The sequence below is a fragment of the Vicugna pacos genome, chromosome 12 (assembly GCF_048564905.1).
Source record: "Vicugna pacos chromosome 12, VicPac4, whole genome shotgun sequence".
In the NCBI taxonomy this organism is placed as follows: Eukaryota; Metazoa; Chordata; class Mammalia; order Artiodactyla; family Camelidae; genus Vicugna; species Vicugna pacos.
In genome coordinates this window covers 62,714,735-62,737,774 of record NC_132998.1, presented here as the reverse complement: position 1 = coordinate 62,737,774, position 23,040 = coordinate 62,714,735, and the positions used below count along the sequence as shown (strand labels likewise).

Here is a 23,040-nt window from a genome sequence, read left to right as displayed (position 1 = left end):
GGGCCCGCCGCGCCGGCTCCCCGCCAACAGGAGCTGCGAGGTAACACACGTGTGTCTCTGCCCAGTTGGTGGGACTCATCACAGAGGGACAGAAACCTAACGCAAGCACGTGCCGTCTCACACAAGGGGGACTCGACAGTCATGTTGGCCTCTGCAGGCGTTAAAGACCCCTGGGGGGGGTACAAGGGGAGCCAGCGGTTACCTGCTGTGTGCGGGGAGGCGAAGGGGTGGCCGTGGGGAGCCTGTGTTCTACACCTCCGTCTGCTTGGCTAATTTTGCAGGACGTAAATGTTGAAACCCATTCAAAAGTGAACGGGGGAGGGTATAGCTCAGTGGTGGCGTGCGTGTACCTCCGTTAACAATAAAAAAACAAATACAAATAAATAAACCTAATTGCCTCCCCCCAAAAAGAATCTTAAAAATAAACTGATGATGCTTGTGGTGGCCAATAGCGACTAAAGCTCTGTATAGGAAATAATTCATTTAACCCTTTCACACCCCTGTGAAGTGGAGCTGCTATCACCTGCACTGGTCAGACAGGGTAACTGAGGCCTGCATGGTTCCCTGTTGCACTTGGGCTAACAGAATCCCCCCTCCCTCCTCTGGAGCTGGGATTCGGGCCAGCCAGCTGGGCTCCAGCCCTGGGTCCTACTCTGCTCGGCCCCCATCTCGTGTCCAGGTCTCATGGGCAGCGAGGCCTCCGCAGAGGAGCCCTGAGAGCCAGCCGTTGATGTGTGGAGCTCCCAGCCGCCGGGGAGGTGGGTGGAGGCTCACCGGCAAAGCCGCAGGTGCCGGGGTGAGGCTCCTTTACACCTTGGCAATTTCCATGCCGTGACCTTTGTGACTGACATCTCTGCCCAAGCATTGGCTCCTGTCCCCTTCACTCACTCCTGAATCTCCTTTGTTAAAAAATTCCAATGGAAAAATCTCCTTTGATTTAAAAAAATATATTTATTCTTTAAAAAGGACTTCGTATTTCTAACCTTGTTATTTTACGCATATGAGTTAGATTTCGTCAGCAGATCCTTGGAGTTTCTGTATTTCATTATATTATTTTTGGAGGTCCATATGCAAGGATTGTTTCATAGGTACCATTTCTGATCTCAGCGTGTTTTTCTTTGGTTAATAAAAACCACAGTTTGTAAATCAGGCATATAAAGATGGCATTTCCCTCAGCTTCCAGGATGATGCAATGATAAATTCAGTAGCTTATGCCTTCCTTAATTTTAAAATTTTATTCCTTTGTCTAAATTTCCCCAGGGAAAGCCCTCCAAATGATTTCTTTAGAAGCTAAGGAGACCTGTGTTTCTGCTCATTTTATTTTCATGTCCAGATGCACCTGCAGAATATCTCCACTGTGTCTACCAGCTGTGAAGCATCATTCTCACCTAGCCACCCCACCCATGTGGTTTTAATTACATTCCTTTCCTCTTTTTTTTTTTTAAATTGAAGTATAGTCAGTTACCATGTGTCAGTTTCTGGTGCACAGCAGAGTGTCCCAGTCATGCAGATACACACATGGATTCGTTTTCATATTCACTCTCTCTTCCCCTCCCTCCCAGTGGGGCATCTTGAATGATGATGAAAAAGGCAGCAGAGCAGAGGGTGGAGAGGTAAAGGCACCAGAGTGTGACTCCTGGGTTTGAGACAGGAGGGGAGGGGGCAGGGCACAACCACTGCAGGAATGACACAGCAGTCAAGGGCAGGACCAGCTGGTTAGAACCAAGGTGGCAGAAGACCCTCCTTCCAGAGGACCTTGAGCCTCCTGGCGCTCCTACGGGCACCACGACAGTTCCCAGGCTGACCTGAAAAGGCCAAAAAGTAGGCGGGGATCCAGTTCCTGCAAATCTCCGCCCCTTCCCCCAGATACTCCAATAATCCTCCTACTTGTCAGCGTGTGACATTACCAGGCCCATAAAAACTGACAAGCCCGTACCTCATGGTTGTTTCCTCTTGCCTTCGGAGGCGGCCCGCACTCTGTCCATGGCGTGTGTCTCTCCCTGAATAAACTTACCTTCACTTTCTTATGCCTTGAATTCTTTCCTGTGCGAGACAAGAACCTATTCCCAGCAACAGGTTTGCCACTATCCCATTTACTTTGCGTCCTCGGGTAATTGCTAAGCCTCTCTGGTGCTTGGGTTCCTACCGTCCATGGAATTATCTCTGCATCTGAACAGTGCTGCTGGGACAAAGGACATCTTTACATAAGACGGTTGCTATCATGACTGATGTGAATAATGCTTAGTCAGTGTTTGGTGCACGGAGACTAGCTGGGCAAGCAACAGATTGCCAGTGTGTCCGATGGGACATCACGAGATGTTCTGCACAACAGTGCACGGGTGATTATGGCCAGGCACCCACCAGCCTCGAGGCTGAATCCTAGTGGACTTGAACAGCCTGGAATCCTTCTTTCTTTATTGCTATCTTAGCCATCTGCAAAGGCTAGGATCGGCTGCAGAAAAATCCAGGTGTTCAAATTGTTACAAGCTTCAGGTGAAGGCCAAGGAGTTGCAAAGAAAATATTGTTGCTCCTTACACATCTTGGTTATATATTTAAGATGCAGTGGAGAGAGGAGGTTATAGCTCAGTGGTAGAGCACGTGCTTAGCATGCATGAGGTCCTGGGTTCAATTCCCCAGTACCTCCATTTGAAAAAAAAACAAAACTAAACTTAATTACCTCCCCTCCTCACTCCCTCAGACATATAAATGCACACACAGTCCTTCCACATGCTTGCTTGTGTAAATCCGTGTGTGACTTTGGGCAAAGTTACTGGGACAGATCAGTCGATGTACCAACCCAGGCTCTCAGCTGGGTGACGGCTCCGTATGTTTGTTCATTTGTAGATTGGGTGGCCCACCCGGTTCACAGGGGTTCCCTTCTGGCGGTGCCTCTACACACCTTGCTGGTCCCCAGCCTCAGGAGTGTGTTCTGTGATCTGCCTCCCTGGCCACAGCAGGTGGGTCCATGGGGTGACAGCTCACCCCAATTACCACCCTTCCCTCTGGGAGAGAACCTACAAGGATTATCAATATGCAGTGTCTGCTCACCATCATCCCTTCTCTCCTGAGTCCTGGGTGGATACAAAAGGCGGGGGCCTGCCACAGAGTAAGCGGGCCTTAGAGGACAGGTAGGGGTTGGCTGGACAGAAGGAGGAGAAAGGGAGAGGGATGAGCGTCATGGAATGTTGGGGAGAAGGCGCAGACTCCGGGCCTCATGGGCTTAGCACAGGGCAGCGTCTAACCCACCCTCGAGGCCAGCAGCATCTCATGCAGTGGCCGACCCGGGTCCTTTGTGTCACGTGGGTCTCAGGAAGGTCTGAACCCCGGAGCCCCGCATACCCACCTGCCGCACAGTGCGGCCATGCTGGAGTCAGTCCGCTACCTCCTTGCATCGCATGCTGAACAAGCGTTCCCCGTCCCTCGCTCTCCCCTCGCCTCTCTCTCGGGGAGCTGGCAAAGCAGAGGTCCCTGGGGTGTTTTTATTTCCCTGGCAGCCCAGAGAACTAATGTGTGCTCTGTACTTCAGTGCATGATCTTCATAAAACCCATAACTGTTATTTGAAAACCAATTTCATTTTTTTTTAAACGTGGCCAAGTCACTGGCCTTAATTCAAGGACTCCAGCATCTGAGGTTTGAAGTGGCCGGTGGGTGGCAGGGAGAGGAAGGAAAGATAACGTGCCATGTGCACGCGCTGAGACCACAGGGAGACGCCCGGAGGGGAGAAGCTCCGGGGGGTTTGAGGTTTACTTTCAGGTCAAGGAGACGTTTCCGACGTTACCCTTTGAGCGAAACTCCCCAGTGACCAGAGCAGCTTGGTGGTCTAAGCAAAAGTGTTTGGAGCTCAGTTCCCTGGATTTGCTCTGAAGCCCTCCGACACCCTCAGCCCAGTAAATGCTCCGCAGGCTCTCCGAGTGCTACCTGGGGGCCCCCAGGGTGGAGTCCGGGTCCCAGCCAGGTGTGTAAAGTGATCTGGACCTGTAAAATCCAGACGCAGAAGAAGTAAGGAGCTGGAGATGTCTGTGCTCAGTGGGAGGGGGCAGAGAGGAGGCAGGGGCGATAGCCGGCTGGAAAGAGGCTAGGCCTAAGCGAGCCAGAGGCCTACGTGCTGGGGGTGGCCAGGAACGTGCCTGGAAGGGGACAGGCTGCTGTGCGATGGTCTGGAAGGCCCTGAGAGAAGAGGCAGTGGCCCTCTGCAGGGCCCGCTGACATGTGGCGAGGAGCCTGCAGCGGGGACGGGCGCCGCAGACTGGAGATGGCACCAGCTGGAATGCACTCGGGAGCCACCTGAGGTCGGATCCACTCCAAGGAATACATACGTTGTCGGCTCAGAAGAGCAAGGGGGATGTGCGATCAGAACCTACAGATAGGGAGCGAAGGCCTCCAAACCCACTAGGAAATGGGCAGGAGGGATGGCCTGGGGCTGGGGGCGGGACCAACAGGAGGGTCTCCCCGGCCTGCCCGCGCTCAGGTTCACACCCTCTCTGTTCAGGTGAAAGACCACGGAGCTCCTCTGGTGTGCAAGGCCCACTGCCAAGGACCAGAGGGAACTGGGCCTGGACCTTTGCCCTGTGCGGGAGCCCTCTGGATGGTGGGCAAAACAGGTGTGCCAGCCAGCAGGTACAGGTGAGGAAGTTAATGTGGCAAGACAGGTGTGCAGGGTTCTGAGGTGGCCATGGAGGGGTGGCCAGCACCACACCAGGGCAGGTGACATTAATGCTGGGCTCTGGAGGATCAATTGAGATTCATCACACAGTCATTGCCAATGACTTGGGTCCACTCGGATCCCTCTCTCATCTCCATGCCAATGGCGCTCATCATCATCACAGTCTAGTGTTGAGAGCCACGGAACAGTTCCCTGCAGGGGGCGTCCCAGCCAAGCCAGGACTCCCTCCCGTGGGGCCCAGAAGAAGGCTCGCCAAAATCTCTTCCTTCCCTGGTCAATTGTCCACCTCGTGGCTGTGTACCCTGGGCAGTTGCACAGGGTCTGGCGCTCAGAAGGGGCCCAGGCTTGACTGAACGCTCTGCTGTCACTGCCTCGAAGTTCTTTATCATTTCTGAACACGGGGCTTGCTTTTCATTTTGTACCGAGCCCTGTAAGTATGCAGCTTGTTTTGGCCCAGACCTAACCCCTTTGCTCCAGCAAAGACCCCCAGAAATAAACTTCAGAGTTTCTTGGACACTTGACATAATTTGACTTAGTGTTTCATGGTATTTTCTGCGCTAACCATTCGTAGGCATTATTATCGCCCCTGGGAGTAAAGTTTCTGGCCACAAAGAATGTCCTTGTAAGACGTTCTTTTTATTAAGAGAGGCGATATTGTCAATGAAGATTCAAACACGGGCACCATTTGAATTAGAGAGTGATTATTCCCATTAAGGAGAGTTTCTCATTTTTAGAAAATGATTCCCTGTGGAATTCTTTTAAATAGCCAGCATTCTTAATGCATTTTTAATGTGTTTCAACATATTAAAAATTATTTACACACAGTCTTCACAGGTCTGTTCATTTAACCAGCGCACCTTGGGCTCCCGCTCCGTGCCGGCTGGAAGCATCCCAGAAGGACTGCGGCTGGTGGGGCGGGAAGGTGGTCCCCCCCCCCCGGTGGCACTCTGCCTGGTGAGGGGTCGCCCGCCCTGCAGGGAGCAAGGGGACAGTGGACAGCGAGGATGCGACCCCAGGGAAGGAGCAACTGCCCAGGGAGCCCAGGAGGCTTGCTAGACAGGCGGAAGCGGCCAGAGTGGGAATTCCAGGGACAGAGAGGCTTGTCAACGAGGTTTGAAAGTGGGCGGGGACTCTGGGAAGACCCCGGCATCATGCTGGGGGAGGGGAGCGTGGGGGCGAGGCTTGGTTGGCAACAGAACAAGGGTTTTTGTGCTCATCTGAGGAGTGAGGCGTGGGGCAGTGGGGAGAGGGTAGTGTCACCCCCAGAGCCATGTTCTAGGAAGGTAACTTCCCTTAGGAAGGCAGGTCAGAGCCTCACAATCGGGTGAGAGGTGGGGAGCAGTGGGACCCGGGCGAGGCTGAGGCCTGGGGTGGGGGTGGGAGGATTCACGAGTCATCACCTCCACCCTGAGGTCCCAGAGAGGGGACGGATGCCTGGAGCTAGGGAGAGCCAGAGGGAGGGGTGCATCTCTGCAGGGGTGCACGCTGGTCATCCGGGCCAGGAGGGGACACGCGGGTCAAGGAGAGAAGGCCCGGCCTGGTGCAGGGTCACTCTCACCCCAGAGTTCATTCTGCTGGAAGTTTCTCACGTTGGGGCGGGAGAAGCTACGAGAAGGAAAGGAAAGACTGAAAAGTTCAACGTGACACCAGGTAAGCCTGGCCACAGGAGGGGGAGGCAGGCAGGCTGTGGGGGGGGGTGCAAGGGGGCCCATGTGAGGGCACGGAGGCCACTCAGACCCGGAGACCAGGAGCAGAGCCCCGGAGGGAGAGAGGGTTATGGCGACCGATGCGCTTCTGGAAGAGGAGGAATGGGGTGGGGGAGGGGCCAGGGCTGGCACAGACCCCCGCCCGCAGTCACAGCCAGCAAGAAGGTAGTGGTGTGGACAAAGAGGAGAGCTTAAAGGACGAGGCTCTGGCGGAGCAGGGCTGCTCCACGTTCCTTCACAGGTGCACGTCTGACGGCCCCTCTGTGACCCTCCTGTGTCCCTGTCAGCCCAGCTGGCTGCAGGGGTTTCTTCTCTTGGCCCTGCTGACCCTCCTTTTCTGAGGCAGCATCGCCACCCAGCCCGTCATCACCCTGTGAGGTGGCGTCACCATCCTCTTACTGCAGGCCAGAGAGCTGGGTCCCTTGTCTGTGGTCACATCGGGCAAGCGGGGCTGGAGGCCGAGCCTGCCCGATTCAAGGCCAGGACTGTTCCCACCACTCAGCACTTCCGCCAGAACCAGTGGAACCTGCCACCTGCTAAAGGAACAGTAGACCGCTGTCACAGTAGACCGCCATCACCCACCAGTGGACCAGTACCACCCACCAATGAAGCGTTCGTGGAACCCTGCCACAACGGAAACAGCACGAAGAGGGAAGGAGGTTGTTTTGGACTGGTTGGCCTTGGAGCTCCTGTAGGACTTTCAAACAGACATGAAGTTGGCAGCGGGATGCCTGGTGACTGGAAGGATGTTGGCACGTGGCTGACAACTGAAGCCGTGGCTAGACGTAGGCCCCCAAGGAGAGTTTCAGGGTCAGGAGAGAAAGGGGTCCAGGTCCAGGGGAGCTCCATGGTTTATGAGCCTGAGAAAGAGCAAGGAGTGTGTCAGGGAGGGCGTGGTTCCCTGGGGTCCCAAGCTGCTGAGAGCCCAGGCCTGGAGGCTGGCCAGCCGAAGGGGCCCAGCCTGGAGACTCTGTTAGAGGAAGTCAGGGGTTGGGGGGTGGGGAGGAGGCGAAAGGCCAGGTGCTGATGGAGGTGAATGGAGCGAACAAAAGTACAACAGACCCGAGAGAATGTCTGGCTAATGACTTTTGCAAAACCCACCGGCAAGGGCAGACCAGGTTGGGTCTGACGTGTGCACGTGCTGATCTTTAACCTGACCGCGCTCACTGTGAGTTACCAGGTCTGTTAGAGCCCCGATTCAGGGGGTCAAAAACCCAAATCATCCTCTCCAGACCTCCTTTCTCGTGACCTGCCCACGGGGGAGGCCCTGATCAAGGAGCAAAGAGCGCCTGGCGGGGCCGCCCCCACCGGTGGGGAGGGCGCACACAGAACACGCTGGGAGAGGGCACAGCTCACGTGGGAGAGCGCATGCTTAGCATTGCACGAGGGCCTCGGTTCAATCCCCGGTACCTCCTCCAAACAGAAACGAATAAATCAACCTAATTACCTCCCCCTCATAAAAAACAAACAAACCAAACGAAACACCGAACCCCAACAAGGCCGCTTGCCCCCAGATTCGGGAAGGCTGTGTTTGAATCTAGGCTGCTGTGTCCCAACTATTTGACTTTGGGTCAGTCTCTTGCCCTCTGGGCCTTAGTTTTCCCATCTATAGTCCCGCGCAGCCTGCCTCTCGGATGGCTGTGAGGACGTGATGTCTGGAGGCGCGCAGAGGAAGTGCCTCGGATAAGGTGCTGTGTTTGTCCAGTTGCATTGCCCTTTGGGGGGTGCACCGGGCTCCCGCAGTGTGGGTGTCTTGCCCTTGCGGGGGGTGGATTAGATGCCTAGGTCTGCCAGAACAAATGACCACAAGCTGCGGGGTGGGAAGGGGCCTTAAAGCGACAGAAATGTATCCTCTTGCAGATCTGGCGGCTAAAAGCCCCAAACCAAAGTGTCAGCAGGGCCCCGCTTCCCCCGAAGGCTCTAGAGAAGACTCCTCCGGTGCCTCTTCCGGCTTCTGACGGCTGTGGCAGCCTTGGTGCTCCTTGGCTTGTGGCTGCATCCCTCTGGTCTCTGCCTCCATTGTCATATAGCCACTCTGTGTGTGTCTGTGTCCGAATTTCTTCTCCAAAGGACACCAGTCAATGGACGATGGCCCAGCCTCATCCAGGATGACCTCATCTTAACACGATTCCCTCTGCAGAGACGCAATTTCCAAAGAAGGTCACAGTCACGGGTTTCTGGGTGGACATGAATTTCAGAGGGACAGCCCAGTACAGGGGCTGAGCCCCCAGGCAGGGAACTGGGTTTCTCCTACAGGGCTGGCACGTAGGAGGCTTGGAAACAAGACTTGCTGATGAATGACCTGCAGAGGGTCCAGAGGGTAGCGCAGTGGACGGGTTAAGTTCCATCACATCTCGGGATTGGGGCAGAAGGGAGAGGTGTCGAGGGAAAAAGGGCCCAATGGGCCCAGTCAAAGTCAGGTCTTGGGGGGAGAAATTGTGTCCCTAGTGTCACAGAGAACCTTGTTGAGGACCCCAAGCCAGGAAGAACTGTTCAGTGGGTCAGGACGGGTGTACACTTTATTTCCCGCAGGCGATGCTGTCCCCTCCGGCCAGAGTTCTGTGTGACCAGAGCCTTTTGCAGACCATGTGGGGTGGGACCCCCAGATGCCATGGGACAAGCAGAGCCATTGCTTCACCTAGGTGGGCAGGACCACATCTGGCCACGGCCATCTCATCATCAGAGACACAGAAGGCCTGGAGCATCGATCACCTCCTTGGTCCTAGGAACAGCCTGGTGGGTGACATTTCTTCTCTTTTCTTTTTCATTCAAAAGTAGTTACTGTGTGTCCACACTAGGTCAGCGCAGCATGTCCCTTGACTGCTCCCAAACTCCATTTCCCTGTCATTAGCCAGGCAGTGAGAGAAATAAGGGGTTGAGGAGGGGGCAGCCAGTGATTAGGGGTGAGTAGGTGGGTTTGGGGGAGCAGCTTGGGTTGGGAAAATGAGGCAGGTGTGGCCGTGGCCAAGGGGAGGGATGATGTACTTCCCTGGTGGTGGCCAAGACCCCCCACTCCCAACTTTACAGTTGAGAGCATAGTGGAGTGTTTCTGAAGTCACCTAGCAGGGAGGGTGCAGGAACAGGAAGGGAGCGCCCAAGCTCGGGGTCAGCCCCTTTTGCCCCCAGCCACGTCCCACGGTGGGAAGTACGTGTGGCCTTGAGCTGGCAGAAGTTGGACATGGCTCCACCCTGCACCTCTTACCTGCAGGGACCTTGGCCAATGCCTTCTCCTCTTGAACCTCAGTCTTCTTACCTGGAGGGAGGGTCGTAGGCCCCTCCAGCTCTGCCCCACAAAGGCCTCCCCACAACAGGCTGGCCTGTGCACTGGCCCACCTGGACAGAGTGTGGGGCCTGGCTGCTTCCTCCGTGAGAAGAAACCAAATGAGAAAGGACAGCAAAGGCCAGATGCAAACGTTTGTTCCCAAGGGCAACGGGTGTCCCTGGCAAACTGGAGCATTTTCTTCTGCTTTCAAACTGCACCAGGTCAAGGAGACCCAGGACGAGCCGCCAAGCGAGTTTCTGGTGTGACAAGCATCTGTGGCCAATGAGGAAAACAGCATCTAAATATCGCCCGAGATCAAGGCCACTTGCTGGAGGGCCGGGAGCGGCAGTCGGTGTGCACCTGCTGAGAACCGTGCTTCCAAGCAGCCTCTGACTCGCTGATGGCTTTGCACCGTGACTGGAGAGGGACGAGGTGTGGTGCAAATGTTCGGTGTCCTTTGTGGAAATTTGCAGGACATGGACAGAACTGACTTTCCTTCTATGGGCCAAGCAGAAGAAACACTGGGTTGGGAGCCTGACCGAAGAGGCTCCTGCCCCAGTTCCCACAGCATCCTGGGCTGGTGGGAGACTCGGCACCCCCGGTGACACCCCACCAGGAGTGGGTAAGCCAAGTCCTTACAAATGCAGTGAACACAGATGCCTGGCCCACTGCTGCCCTAAGCTGGCCTGACTGCGGCTCACCGCTCGCCTTCCCCCCTTACTGGGTGTCAGGAAGTGACTTCAGTGTCTACCCAGACCCATGGCGGCCATGGGGTTGAGCAGCCCCTCCCTCCCCCAGAAGGAGACAGAGCTAACGTTGTGATGGGTCCCCCTTCTGTAGCCGAGCCGCCGCCCGTTGGCGCTGGAAGGTTAAGCGGCTTGCCGGGCTCACCCCCTCATCCGGGAAGGCTGGTGTGTGGGCCCAGGTCCGTGTGAGTCCAGGGGCCTGGGGCTCGGGGGTCAGACCCCGGCCCCAGCTCCACTGTCAGCTCACTTTAAGGAAGTGCTGCCATCGCAGGGTCTCAGTGCACTTGGGGGGTGGGAGTGGCAGGAAAAAAATGACCATTCCAGAATCCCCACCGCACAGAAGCATCGAGAGCTTCCCGCGAAAATGAAGCCCCAGCTGCCTCTGGACGTCCTGGTTCCCAAAGCCGGTTTCCTTTCAGCCCTGGCTGTAGTCTGCGGGTGGGAGGGGCGGAATTCTCATCCCCCTTCCAAGGTGGGGGCGGTCAGGGCACAGGGAACCCGCCAGCCAACCACGTCCAGAGGTCACCCAGCTCCTCCAGTCCCGAGCCTGGGCCCGTGGTTGGGGCCACGTGGCCCCCGGGGACCTCCCTGCACCAGGTCCTTACCCTCTGCACAGCTGAGCTTCTGAAGGCAGCGCTTTCTCTGCAAGCCCGGGCTGCCGTCCTGACTCCACCACATGTAAACAAATCTAGCAGCATCACTACAATGTGGGGGAGAAAGGAGGAGCCAGACGTCCCTGGGAGAGGGTCTGTGCGCGCTGCCGCCTCCAAGCACCTGGCGAGACATAGCGTCCACCCCTTTGCACTCAAAGTCTTTGAATGCGGGGCCCTGCCGCCTGCGTCTCCCACGTGTAGAACCAGGGTTCCCAGCGCGAGTCCGCTGAGGGGCCTCCCAGCGTGCAGTTCTCAGTCCCTCAGGTCACCCTGTCACCTTCTGTGACAGGCAGTCTGAACCACCAGATGCTTTGGCTGCACCCGCCTGAAACATGAAGAGAGCGGGGTTTCCTGTGTGACGTGGCGGCTCAGAATTCAGGTGAGAATTCAGGTCTCAAGGTCTAGAGGCCATGACGTCCAGTCGCAGTTAGCGGGGACTTGGCCGCTCTCTGGGCTGGACCTCACGTCTGATCCACAGTCCGCTTCCCAGCTCATCCATTTAGAATCAGACTTTGGGGAAAATCACACTTAACTCGCATCTTGGTGGGCTTTTTTTCCTTCTTGTAAAATAGAAATAATCCTTCCCCTCTCTGCTCACGGGACCTTTTGTGAATGAAATGAGAAGGGCGTTGAAGTATTTCTTAAAGCCCAAAAGTGCCGCCAAGGGTGGGGCTTCACCGGACTCGCTGGCCTTGGTCCAGGCGTCCCTGCCCTGTCCATCGGCCCATCGGCCGTGGTTGAGAAGACCGGGAAGAGCTGGTTCCACTTTGCACCCTCCGGCCTGGGATCCGTGTGCGGTCCTCCCACCCCAGTTTCCTCCAGGACATCTTCATGACGTGCCTGTGCCTGGTGGCCCGTCGACACGTCACGCCCTTTATAAACTCGTCCACACTGGCGGTTTAACTTGGATATGTGTAAATGGCCTGACTTCTACATCATGGTCCCTCTCTCTCTGGATATATGTTGTCACACATCCAATACCATACGGAGAACGTCAAGCAGAGGAAAAGACTTTAAATCACTTAAGGACTACCAAATTCTCACTTCTTTGAATGAACTAAATTTCCTCCCTCTGTGCTAAATGTAGGTCAGACTGTATCTGCTCCTGTTCATCTTGAGCAAAGGGAAAGAAACCCTGTGGTAGGATTCTCTTGCTAAAATTCCATCTTGTACTTTGGGGCTACTCCCCAGATTCTGAGCTCAAATCTCAGAGTCTGGCTCTGTCGGGTGTAGTTGCCCACGAGGCAGGAACCAAGCGTCAGAAGACCCCCTGCCGGAAAAAGGCCCGCCCCGCCCCCTGCCGGAAAAAGGCCCGCCCCGCGCCCGGCCTGTCGCGGAGAGGAGGTGGCTGGGAGGGAGCAGCCCCAGCTGCGCACGCACTGCCTGCTGGCCCTGCGCAAGGGGTTCACGCTTTGTGTGCTTTGGGGTAGTGCTTTGTGTCCCTGCCTGGCCCACTCGGTGTCACCATCGGGATGTGTGTGAACCCCTTGGTGCAGCGCCCGCACTCAACAGGAGCTCAGCAAAAGGGGTTCCCAGCGTGACACTCGGATTCCGTGGTAACCCCTGAACTCCCGCTTTGGGTGTGTGCTGGTTTCCCAGGACTGCTGTGAGCAAATTTGGGAGAAGACTCTTCTCCCAAATGAGATCACATTCACAGGTTCCAGGAGTCACGATGGTTGTACATTTTTGAAGGGCCACCATTCTACCCACTACAGGTACTATGTCCATGTCTCCTCCTATTGGCTGTGTGGTATTAGGTGGCCACCAAAATGGGGGACACAGTCCCCAAGAGCCTTGAGTCTCTAACGCTGTAATTTTGAGTCATCCTAGCCCGGCCTCTGGATCCCTGGGATCATTGGCCAATGGCTGTTCCTCTGTGCGTCTGTTTCCCCATTTTTAAAATTAAGAAACTTGATGGGGTTGACTGGATGATTCTCAGAATTTGAGGGTAAGAGTAACTTGGGACACTTTCAAAGTCTAAATGGCTAGGCCCTGCCAGTCAGCTATTCACTGGTTGATTTGATTAATTCTGTACTGCCCATGGTCACATCACTGAAGGTGGAGCTTTGGGGAAGTGGAGGAGTTTGATGGGAAGAGAAATCGAAATCTCTGGAACGTGGAGACGCTAAAGATGTGAGAACAGTTTAGAGCTGTGGTTTCTCGCATCGCAGATGTGGGGCATGAAATCAACTTAGTGGCTGAGAATAACATGAAGAACAGAATAGACACTATTAAGCTGCATAGCTGTTTTTCCCATGAAACTCTGACTCCGTTGCATGTATGTACATACATGACTGTGGGTCCTGGGTTTCTCTGTGCAGTTTGTTTCTTACTGTGGGTCAAGGTCAAAACAGCATAGAAGCCACTGCTCTGGGGGAACCCTTAAACAGAGGTGGTGGGGTCACAGAACCAGCCTTCTAACTCCTGAAGTCCCTGTTGCCTTGTGGAGACTCACAGCCTCTCTGGCTGTGGCTAGCGTTGCTGACACCCAGCTCCTAAGGGACAGTACATGCTCATGGGGACAGCTGGGAAGGTGAGTAGGACCAGTGCAAGTTGACAAGTTAGGAGTCACTGCCTGGAAAGCTTTGTTGAGAAGGATTTGCCGACGAAGCTCAGGCTCAGCCAGGAAGAGAGCTGGGATTGATTACTCATGTCTGCCTCAGGAGCAGGGCCAGTGTAGCAGCATATGTTGCTGTCTCAAAGTTGCTCTATCTGGGGTAAAAAAAGTGGGGTTGGGGCTAAAATCATCCTCCTGCCAATGACTTGAGGCATAATCAAAGTTCTCTAAACCAACCTTTCTTTATAAAGTGAGAGAAAATGGGCAAGATGCGGTCTCCTCTGACTTTGAGTTTAATTGGATTAATAGGGCAGGATCCGTCTCCATTCAATATTGCCTGGAGCCAGGGTGGTGTGTGTGTTTGTGTGTGTGCGCTCTGGACGGGGCGGGGGGTGGGGGATGGAGAGGAATCCATGCCCCTCGGGACACGTGGGTAGCTTCCTTTGGCTTGAAAGTGAGAAGCTCTATCTGAGTAGGGGGCTGGGGGACAGCGTAGGTGCGAGAAGGCTGGTGACTCAGCTGCCTCCTCCCTGCCTCTCCTAAAAGGGCCCTGCACAGTCAACCCTGGACCGAGGGCAGCTGCTTAGTTCACACCCCAAAACCAATTGACAGATCGCCCCAGGAGACCCACGGGGCACAGAAAGTCTGGATGGGGTGTGGGACACAGCTGGATCTGGGGCCTGGAGCCACTTGCTTCTGCAGACTTCGGCTCGGGGCTCCAGGTGACCGAGTGACACAGTTCAGGTCAGTCACCGCTTAATCACCCTGACAAGGGAAAATGAACTGTTTATACCGTGTCTGCCTCACGTCCTTCTCGCATATGTGTTTACCCCTCAGACTCTATTTATAAGCACCGGGTGCCAGTGCCCCTTGGTGCTGCAAACGTGCCCACACGTAGGACTCCTCCGCCCTCTGGTGACCCAGGTGGTCCGTGTGCAGGGCCCTGGGCTGAGTTCGGCGGGACACATGTGGGCGGGATGCCGTGCGTAGCCTCAGGGAGCCCTCTGTGGTGACACAGAGAGACAGACAGACCTGCACCTGGATGCCCGTGGCACAAGGCAGGAAAGTAAACCCAGCTGCGTGGGGCCCACAGGAGGGAAGAGGGGAATTCACAACTCTGGGCAGCTTAGTTCAACAAGCATGGAATGTGGGGGCAAGGCTGCTGGGGAGAGCCCGGGGCGCGGCCAGGCAGCAGCACACAGCCCTGGAACTGGACTGGGCGCCGGGGGGCCCGAGGGAGGGTGCGGAGGCCGCGCGGAGCATCGGGGGTGGGGGATGGTGGGAGGGTTTCCTCGGTCATTTTTTCGAGTGAGAAGAGCAGGCAGGAGCTGGAGCCAGGCTGTCGGGTTTGCAGCCTGGTCCCACGAGCTACTGAGCACTCCTGGCAGAGTCAGATGACATCTCTGTGTCTCAGTTTCCTCATCCAAAACGGGTGGATTTGCTGGCTAAGGCCGCCATAACAAAATGCCGCAGACAGGGGGCCTAAACTACAGACAGTTATTTTCTCACAGTTCTGGAGGCTGGACGTCCAAGATCAAAGTGCCATCAGCACGGATTTCTGGTGAGGCCACGCTTCCTGGCTGTAGACAGCCCGCTTCTCGCTGTGTCTCACGTGGCCTTTCGCCGTGAGTGTGCGGAGCTGGAGCTGGAGCTGGAGATGATAGGTAGGTGGATGGACGGATGGATGGATGGGTGGATAGACAGGTGCAGAGAGGTCTCTGGTGTCTCTCCCTCTTCTCGTCAGGGCTCCAGTCCTACTGGATCAGGGTTCCACCCCTGTGACCTCATTTCACCTTAATTCTTATAGATCCCATCTCCAAATACCATCACATTGGGGGTTAGGGTTTCAACACATGATTTTTGGGGGGACGAAAACATTTAGGTCATGACACAGGGGTCACGGTGGTCCGTTGCTCACAGAATTACTGCCGCAATTAAATGCATCACTTCAGCGAAATACTTTTCTCAACACAGGGACACAGAAGCACTCAACAAATAGCCATCATTACTACTATTATTACTGTTATTATAAAAAACTCCACATCACAGGAACCAACATGAAGTGAGCCGTTGACAACGGCAGCCTTGCAGCAGGTGGGTTGTGGATGGCGGGGCACGTAAGGGGGCAGCTTGGAGGATGACTGGCTCCTTGTGAGGTGCAGAGGGGCCTACAAGCCGGGCTGTGTCAGGAAACAAGGACACACAGTGACAAATGAAGGAGAGACAGGAGCCAAGACCACGTCCCCTTGGGGGTCACCTTCAGCCATGTGGTTTTGGCCAAATCTCTTGGTCTTTCTGAACCCCCATTTCTTGATCAAAATACCCCACAACAGAATTATTGAGAGCTAATGTAAAACATTTAAATTGTTTTTAAAATAGAGCTAATGTTAGTGAAAGAGCTCTGTAGATGGTAAAACATCAGGTAATAAAAAACATCTTCTTAATCAAATGCAAAAATATATATTTTTTAATCAGGTGAAAACAAGGTATTAGGTAAGGCAGTAGGGGAATATATCTAAATAGGACATTTGCACAGACAGAATTGGAGGTTGGATGAATGAAAGCGGGATGTTCTCAAGAGAAGGGCCAGCAGGTGTCCACCTGGCTGCACCTGAGAACCAGCACAAACCCCAGGGCCCGGGGCAGCCCCCAGGGACTTGCTCTAACTGATCCGGAGGTGGCCCAAGCATCCTGCCCACTCCCTCCCGCCACATCCTGGACTCCACCACCTCCTGCCCCAGACAAGTGTCCTCCTCTCTTCCTAGACCAGTTGGCCGTCCGTCTGGGCTCCTTGCTTCCACTCCGCCCCCCACAGCCCGTGCTCTTCCCACAGCCTGAGCATGGCACCCCCTGCTCCACCTTCCCTCACTTCTAGAGCCAAATCTGAGGTCTTCCTCCAGGGCCTGCCCGGCCTGGTGCTCCTGGGGTCCAAGGTATCTCAGGGTTTTGTTTGCTTGTTATGCATTTTCAGGAGGTCTGACATGGCAGCAGTTGTCCTGCGGGGGTACCCTTGGACATGTAACTGCTTTGAAATTCTTCTCTGGGCCCTGTCAGGCAAATATTATGAACTTCCAAATTCACATATTTTCCCACATACTTACATTTCTCCTTCCTCCCTGATTTACAGGCCTGAAACCATCTTCTAATTTCCCAATAAATTAGTAATTATCACAATTAACACTAGTCCGTGGCACTTGTCCTTGTTATAATAATGATCCTCGTTTCATCGTTATAAATGTTATTAATAACCCATAACTCCTTTAACTACTGTTCTCGCCAGTCACTGCCACGTGGCTGTTGAAACATTTTTACTCATGTCCTCACCAGAGGGTGACGAGCCTGGGACTAGAAGCCTGTCCTCCAGCCTCCCAGCGAACAGTGTCACCCACAGGCCACAGCCAGCCATCTGGCCGGTGTCTGTGAGCCCAACAGAGCTGCCTCGTGGGCAGTAGGACACCAGGCTGGGACCTCGGCTAGTTTTAGTTAGAAACAATTGCTTATGGGCTGTGCTTCCCTAGATAAGTCATTACCTAAGTTAGCCTCAGTTTTCTCATCTATATAATGGGGCTGATAACACCTACCTCAAGGGGTCTTTGTGAAGGATTAAAATGATTAAAATGAGATAACATGGAAAGCCTTTAACATAATGCTGGGCATTTAACATGCACTCACTCGATAAGCACATTATTATTATGATAACTTTAATTGCCCGTCGTGGTCCCTGACACGTGGTGGGTGCCAACAAGAGCTCTTTCATTTGGAATCTGCACACTCAGATGCTGCAGGGAGGCGGGCTGGGTCACCCAGGAAGTAAGGCACTGTTCTGTTCTGCTGCTTTGGCATAAAATGGGTAGAGAATAAAAGAGATTTTTTTTTGGAAGTCTTTGAAAGTTTTCAATAAACTATAGGAAAACTATGTGCTGAATATATGAATGAATAATCAAACTCACTTTCTATGCCTGCAAACACCAGCCACTGAAGGAAGAGGGAGCTGGATTTGGGGACGATGGGACATCGAGGTGAAGAAGTATTTCCCCTCATCACGGCCAGACGGAGACTGTTAAACCCAACCCGCTGGGGAGTAAGGGAAGTAACATCTAACGAAGCCAGGCCAGGGGTGACACTATTGAGAAGAATCAGGTCCAGCCTCAGCCCTCCAGTGGAAGGAGATTTAGGACTGATCAGGCTGGCTCCGAGGAGGTGGAATTCGCAAATAAGGCCAGCTTTGGCTGAGTAAGGAAAGGGAGTGTTCTAGTGTCCTGGGGCGGCGGTAACACAGTTCCACGGTGCGCAGCTTTGAACAACAGAAGTGCGTCCTCTCAAGGTTCTGGGGGCCAGAAGTTCAGAATCAAGGTGTTGGCAGAGCCGTGCTCGCTCTGAGGGCTCTAGGAAGGACCCTGCCCCAGGCCTCTCTCTTGGTCTCTGAGTTGCTGGCAGTCCTAGGTGCTCCGTGTCCATGGTCCCGTGGCATTCTCCTCTGTGTGTGTCTGTCTCTGTGTGCCCCCTCTTCTTATAAGGAAACCAGTCATATTGGACTAAGGGGCCACCCCACCCCACGGGGACCTCATCTTAACTCGATGAGGTCTTCAAAGGCCCTATGTCCACATAAGGTCGCCTTCTGAAGTTCTGGGAAGAATGTGAATTTGGGGGGCACATGTCCAACCCCATCGGGAGGGAAGCTGAAGGAGGGGCTGATGACAAGCCTTAGCTCCCCCTGCCTGCCCCTGCACGGGACCCTGGCCCACAAAGTGTCCCCCGGAGAAGCCTTGGGGAGGGCAGGGCCTTAACACCCCAGCACCCCAACCCCCCCTCCCTCACTCATACAATTCTGCTCAGAAACCTGAGGCTGCCCTGGACGCCCTCACTCCCCCCGCCTCGCCTGTCAACCTGTGCCACTTACACCTTCGCACCCCATGGGGCCCCTGCTTCACCCCATCCTGGACAATGGTCCCAGCCTCCCGGGTCGGGGGCCGAAACCCCTCCATCCAGTGGTAGCCGAGTGACTGCCAGTTACCGGCAGGTCCTTGCCCCAAACCTTCAAGGCCCATCTTCTGGCCTCTGATGCCACAGCCTCCTCCAGGTGGCTTCCTCGCAGGGGTGCCATCTGCACTTTGGGGACCCAGCTGAACCCAGCACTAGCAGTCCTGGGGGCCAGGTTCCCCTCACCCCACTGCACCCCCGGCCCTGGCCTATCCCAGCACCCACTGCACAGCTCACTTAGCAGCGTTGCCAAGAGGGAGGCGCTCCATTCACTGGCTTTATGCTCCCACTGGTGTGTCTGCCAAGTGGATAATCCCCACTTTAGAGGTGGACAGACGGAGACGCAGAGCAAATAGCTTATTTCATTTCATCACTTGGCCAATGGATGACAGCCAGACTTCAAAACCCCCTGACATCAGCCAGCTGGGCTGCCCAGCTCCTTTCCCACTGAGAACAGAAGCACAGGACCCCAGAGGGACATCATGGAGCCCCATCACCAGCCCCCAAGGAGGCCAAAGTCCGGGGCAGAGGTGGGGCAGCACAGCAGGGACAGCGGAGAGTCACTGAGCTCTTCTCTTGCTGCTCAGAGCAAACCTGCAGCTGCCTGTCTGGGATCCAGCCAGATGCCCTTCCCTCAGCTGCAGCCGCTGCAGACCTGTCTCTCAGAGCGTGATCCCTGTCCACGTGGCTCGCGGGCCAGACACTCAGGGGTATTTTGGAGCCCCCGTCTGGCCTAGCAGTCCCACCTGGGTGGCCTCAGCTCTAACTCCCCTCCAGCTCCTCAACCCATCTGCCTCTCCACCCAGGGCAGCATCCTAACCCGTCGCCCTGCCCCAGATACCTCCGCATCTGGATTCTGCAGACACTGTCATGGCAGTTTAAGTGTCAATGGCCCCCCGTCACCTGCCGACCATCCCAACTGCTTTGGGAAGCATCTGGCCTCTGCCTCTGTCCCTGGCATGTCTCCAGTCCTCTCCAGAGGGGACAGAAGCTGCCCTGCCCTGCCCCTCCCATGCACTGTGTAGCTCCTGTGAGCACCTGTGACGCTCCAGTCCCAGGAGCAGGCATGGCCTTGTGGGTTCGGAATCGGCCAGAGGGAATGACCCTGGAGGCAGCCCTGACCAGTGGTGGGCAGGGAGCTGGGGGAGAAGTGCCCCAGCTCCCTCCCCTTGAGTACAGCAGCTGGGAGCCCTTGGCCCAGCGCAGTAACCTGCTGCCTAAGTCACCTCGCTTGGACTCCCTCCCCACACCCCGCAGGCACTTCCTGGGGTCACACCCCGGGATCATCTCCCAGCTAAACTCCTTCGCTTGAATCCTAGCTCAGGGCCAGCTTCTGGCTTAAATCCAAGCTGGGCCACCTCCCTTCTCCTCTCCCGGCACAACTGTGTCCACACCCACCTGTGCACTCGGGCACCCACAGGGCCCTGTGCCCCGCAAGACCCTGCCCCACAGCTGCAAGTTGAAAGCAATGAGCTCTCCAGGATCTCAGTCCTCACTGACATCTAGGTGACTTACAAGTAACCTAACAGCCTTGAGCCTCAGTTTCCCCAAGGCAGCTCCCGCCCCAGGTGCTGTAGGGGTCAGTGAGATGATGGAGTATGAAGGCCGCCAGCAGGGAACGGGGCTCCCTCCTCAGTGCGCCCTGCCCCCTTTATACCTCCTGCCCGCATCTGTCCTGATCCCTCTTGGGAGGTGGTGGGCTGAGACTTGCTGTCCCTGTAAGACTGGGACCCCTCGAAGGTACCAGTGTCCCATAGCTTCTAGCACGACACCTGACATGTGGAGCAAAAGAGCTTTCTCTCCCTCTGTTCCCCAGTAACTACTCCCCTGGACGCACTTCGGCCTTGTCCACGGAGAGAGGAACCGGGCTCGGGCTCAGACGAGTGAAAACTTCCGTTCACTATTGCTCTGCAGGAAGGTTCCAGGGTCAGAGGCGCTGCTGGGTAAAAACTTCACCAACCCTGAGAGGGAAAGCCAGAGCACTGATTCCACTCCCGGGCTCTCTGGGACTTCCAGGCGCAAAGGGGAGCGAGAACAAGGGCCTATCCCCGGTGTGTGCGCTTCCTCCTCATAAGCGGCACCCTGCCTCGTGTGCTGCGTGCAGCACCCTGACTCCTCCTGCACGGAGAGCTGAGCAGCTGACGTAGAGTCTCTGATGCTGTGGGTGTGAAGGCACTGCTGAGGATGGGGCTTAGTAACAGAAGCTTTAGGACAAACACACCCTTAGGTGGGGCCGAGGCTCAGCTCCTGGCGGGGGCTGGATTCACCCCGGGTGGGCTTTTATCGAGGTTACCAGGTGAAAAGGGTGTCATCAGGGAAGGCGCTCATCCCACGTGACTGCGTGTGCTTACGCAGGGGAGATGTGGAGGCAGGCATGCAGGGAGAAGGCCTGTGAAGACGGAGGAACTGGGGTGGCGTGTCCACAAGTCAGTGAACACCCAAGATGGCCAGCAAACCCCAGAAGCCAGGGGAGAGTCCTGGAACAGTCTCTCCCAGAGCTCTCAGAAGGAACCAGCCCCACCTTTTCCTGTTTTTTTTTAAACAGCACTTTTAGGGGAAAAAAATTACAAACATTTGTGCTCAGGGCAGAGGCCCTGGATGCTGCATGGCAAGTGGGCTCTGCTTGGTGCCAGGAGGAAGGGTGGACGACCCTCCCTCTGGTGCATTAGGGAGGGTCCAAGGTGTGGGGACGGGGCTGTGATGGACACAGGTCTTGAGCTCCTCTGTTCCTCAGTTCCCTCACTCGTTGCGAGATGATCATCATTCCTGCTCTCCCAGGCCTGAGGAGCCGCCATGTAGATGGACTCAGCGGGGGGCTGACAAGGGAAATCAGCCAGCTTCAGGCGTGCCTTCTGTGCGCGCGGTCCCGCAGGCATGGTGCTAAGTCCCAGACGACCTGCGTTTCCTCCCTGGCAGATTGATGCTCACACTTTCTTGGCAGCAACCCCCACCCCCGACCTGACGGGACAGTTCGCTGCTCTCGTCCCACTTGTCGTGGGGATTCATGCGCCTGGCCGTGGAGATACCGAGGTGTCTGACCCCGCTGGAGATGTCAAGGGTGTTAGGTACATGTGTCACATGACTTTACTAAAACCCGAGATTCTGGTCTCTGTGGATCAGAAGACACCTGGCCCCGTGCCGGGCGCTCACCAGACTCCATGTTCGCTGCTTAGGAGGGGACGCGGGACCGAGGGTAACGTGCAGCGCTGCGGGGCAGTGGGAGCCCGTGCCTGGTCATGGGAGCAGAGGGCTGGAGCCCTGTGTGGGGTGTGGGTTTCCTGGGGCCGCCATAACAAAGCACCACAGACTGGGGACGGGTTGCTTAAAACTGTGGAAATGCTTTCCTCTTTTCACAGCCTGGAGGCCAGCGGCCCCACATCAAGGTGTCAGCAGGCTGCTCCCTCTGGGAGCGCGTCTTTTCCGGGCCTCCTCCCAGTTTCTGGTGGTTCTGACATCGTTGGTGCCCCTTACAGTATCTGAAGTCCCCCTCTGTCGTCACACGGCATTCTGTGTGTGCACGTGTGTGTGTGTGTGTGTATGTGTGTGCTTGTGTGTGTGTGTCCTCTCCCCTTCTTGTAAGGACACCAGTCATATTGGGTTTAGGGCCCGCCCTGACCCAGTGCGACTCTGTCCTCACTAATTACACGAAGTGCATGTGATGGGGGCCTGAGAGAGGAGAGAATGACTCCAGGAATGATGAATGGGCTGCTGCCCTCTGGGGCCAGGGAGCTCAGATTCAGGCATGCTGACACAGTTGCCCATCCAAGGAGATGTGTGGGGGCAGGGGGGCTATGGGCCTGAGCCTGCCAGTGGCCGGCAGGTGTGTCCCAGGTATGCCGTGCAGCCTCTGAGCTGGAGGGCAAGTGACTGGATGGGACCTGGCCACCCATTTTGCAGGAAGCAGAGTGACAGTCTGTGATGCTGGCCCTACTCGACCCTGGTGGAAGCCAAGTCTTCTGCACCGGCGTCCCAGGCTCTAGACGGCGCCATTCCCGACCTCCAGCCACTGCTCTAGACTGAGGGGCACTGTGCCAGGTAAGACAAGGTGGGGCACTGGGAGGACAGCACGCTCTGAAGTCGTGAAGCCTGGAGGGTGAGTTCTGTCTCCATCCCTCAGCTGGCTCACCATGCAACTCACCATCCAGGCTGGGATGCATCTGAGAGTCAAACAGGGAACTATTAAATGTCACTCAGGGTGACAGGCATAAACGGGATGGTACCAGGCTCCGTCCCATGTGTGGATACACCACCTGCAGCCTGTGAAAGTTTCTGAACCTCTTTGAGCCTCAGTGCTCTTATCTGTAAGATGGGGGTAACTGTACTCACCTTCAGGGGATCAAATGAAATAAAGGATGCCTTCTAGAGAGGACGGGGGGAAGGCTCTCAAATGGTGCCCACAACAGTAACACTAATGGAAAGTCCAGTCCCAGGGCAACAAGACTGAGGGAAAAGGAAGGAGAGCAAAACCAAG

At 55.5% G+C, this 23,040-nt stretch overlaps 1 long non-coding RNA gene across 2 annotated transcripts in view; it reads left to right on the top strand.

Annotated features, from left to right (window-relative positions):
* Nucleotides 1–5,332, top strand: part of LOC116278486 (uncharacterized) — an 87,750-nt gene extending 82,418 nt beyond the window's left edge. Inside the window, exon 4 of one of the 2 annotated variants that reach the window (XR_012078708.1) lies at nt 4,492–5,332. This is a non-coding gene — a long non-coding RNA (uncharacterized lncRNA). Of the gene's footprint in view, nt 1–2,845; nt 2,962–4,491 lie in introns of those variants that run through there. The other variant, XR_012078710.1, reaches the window with a different exon arrangement.
* Nucleotides 5,333–23,040: the final 17,708 nt, after the last annotated feature.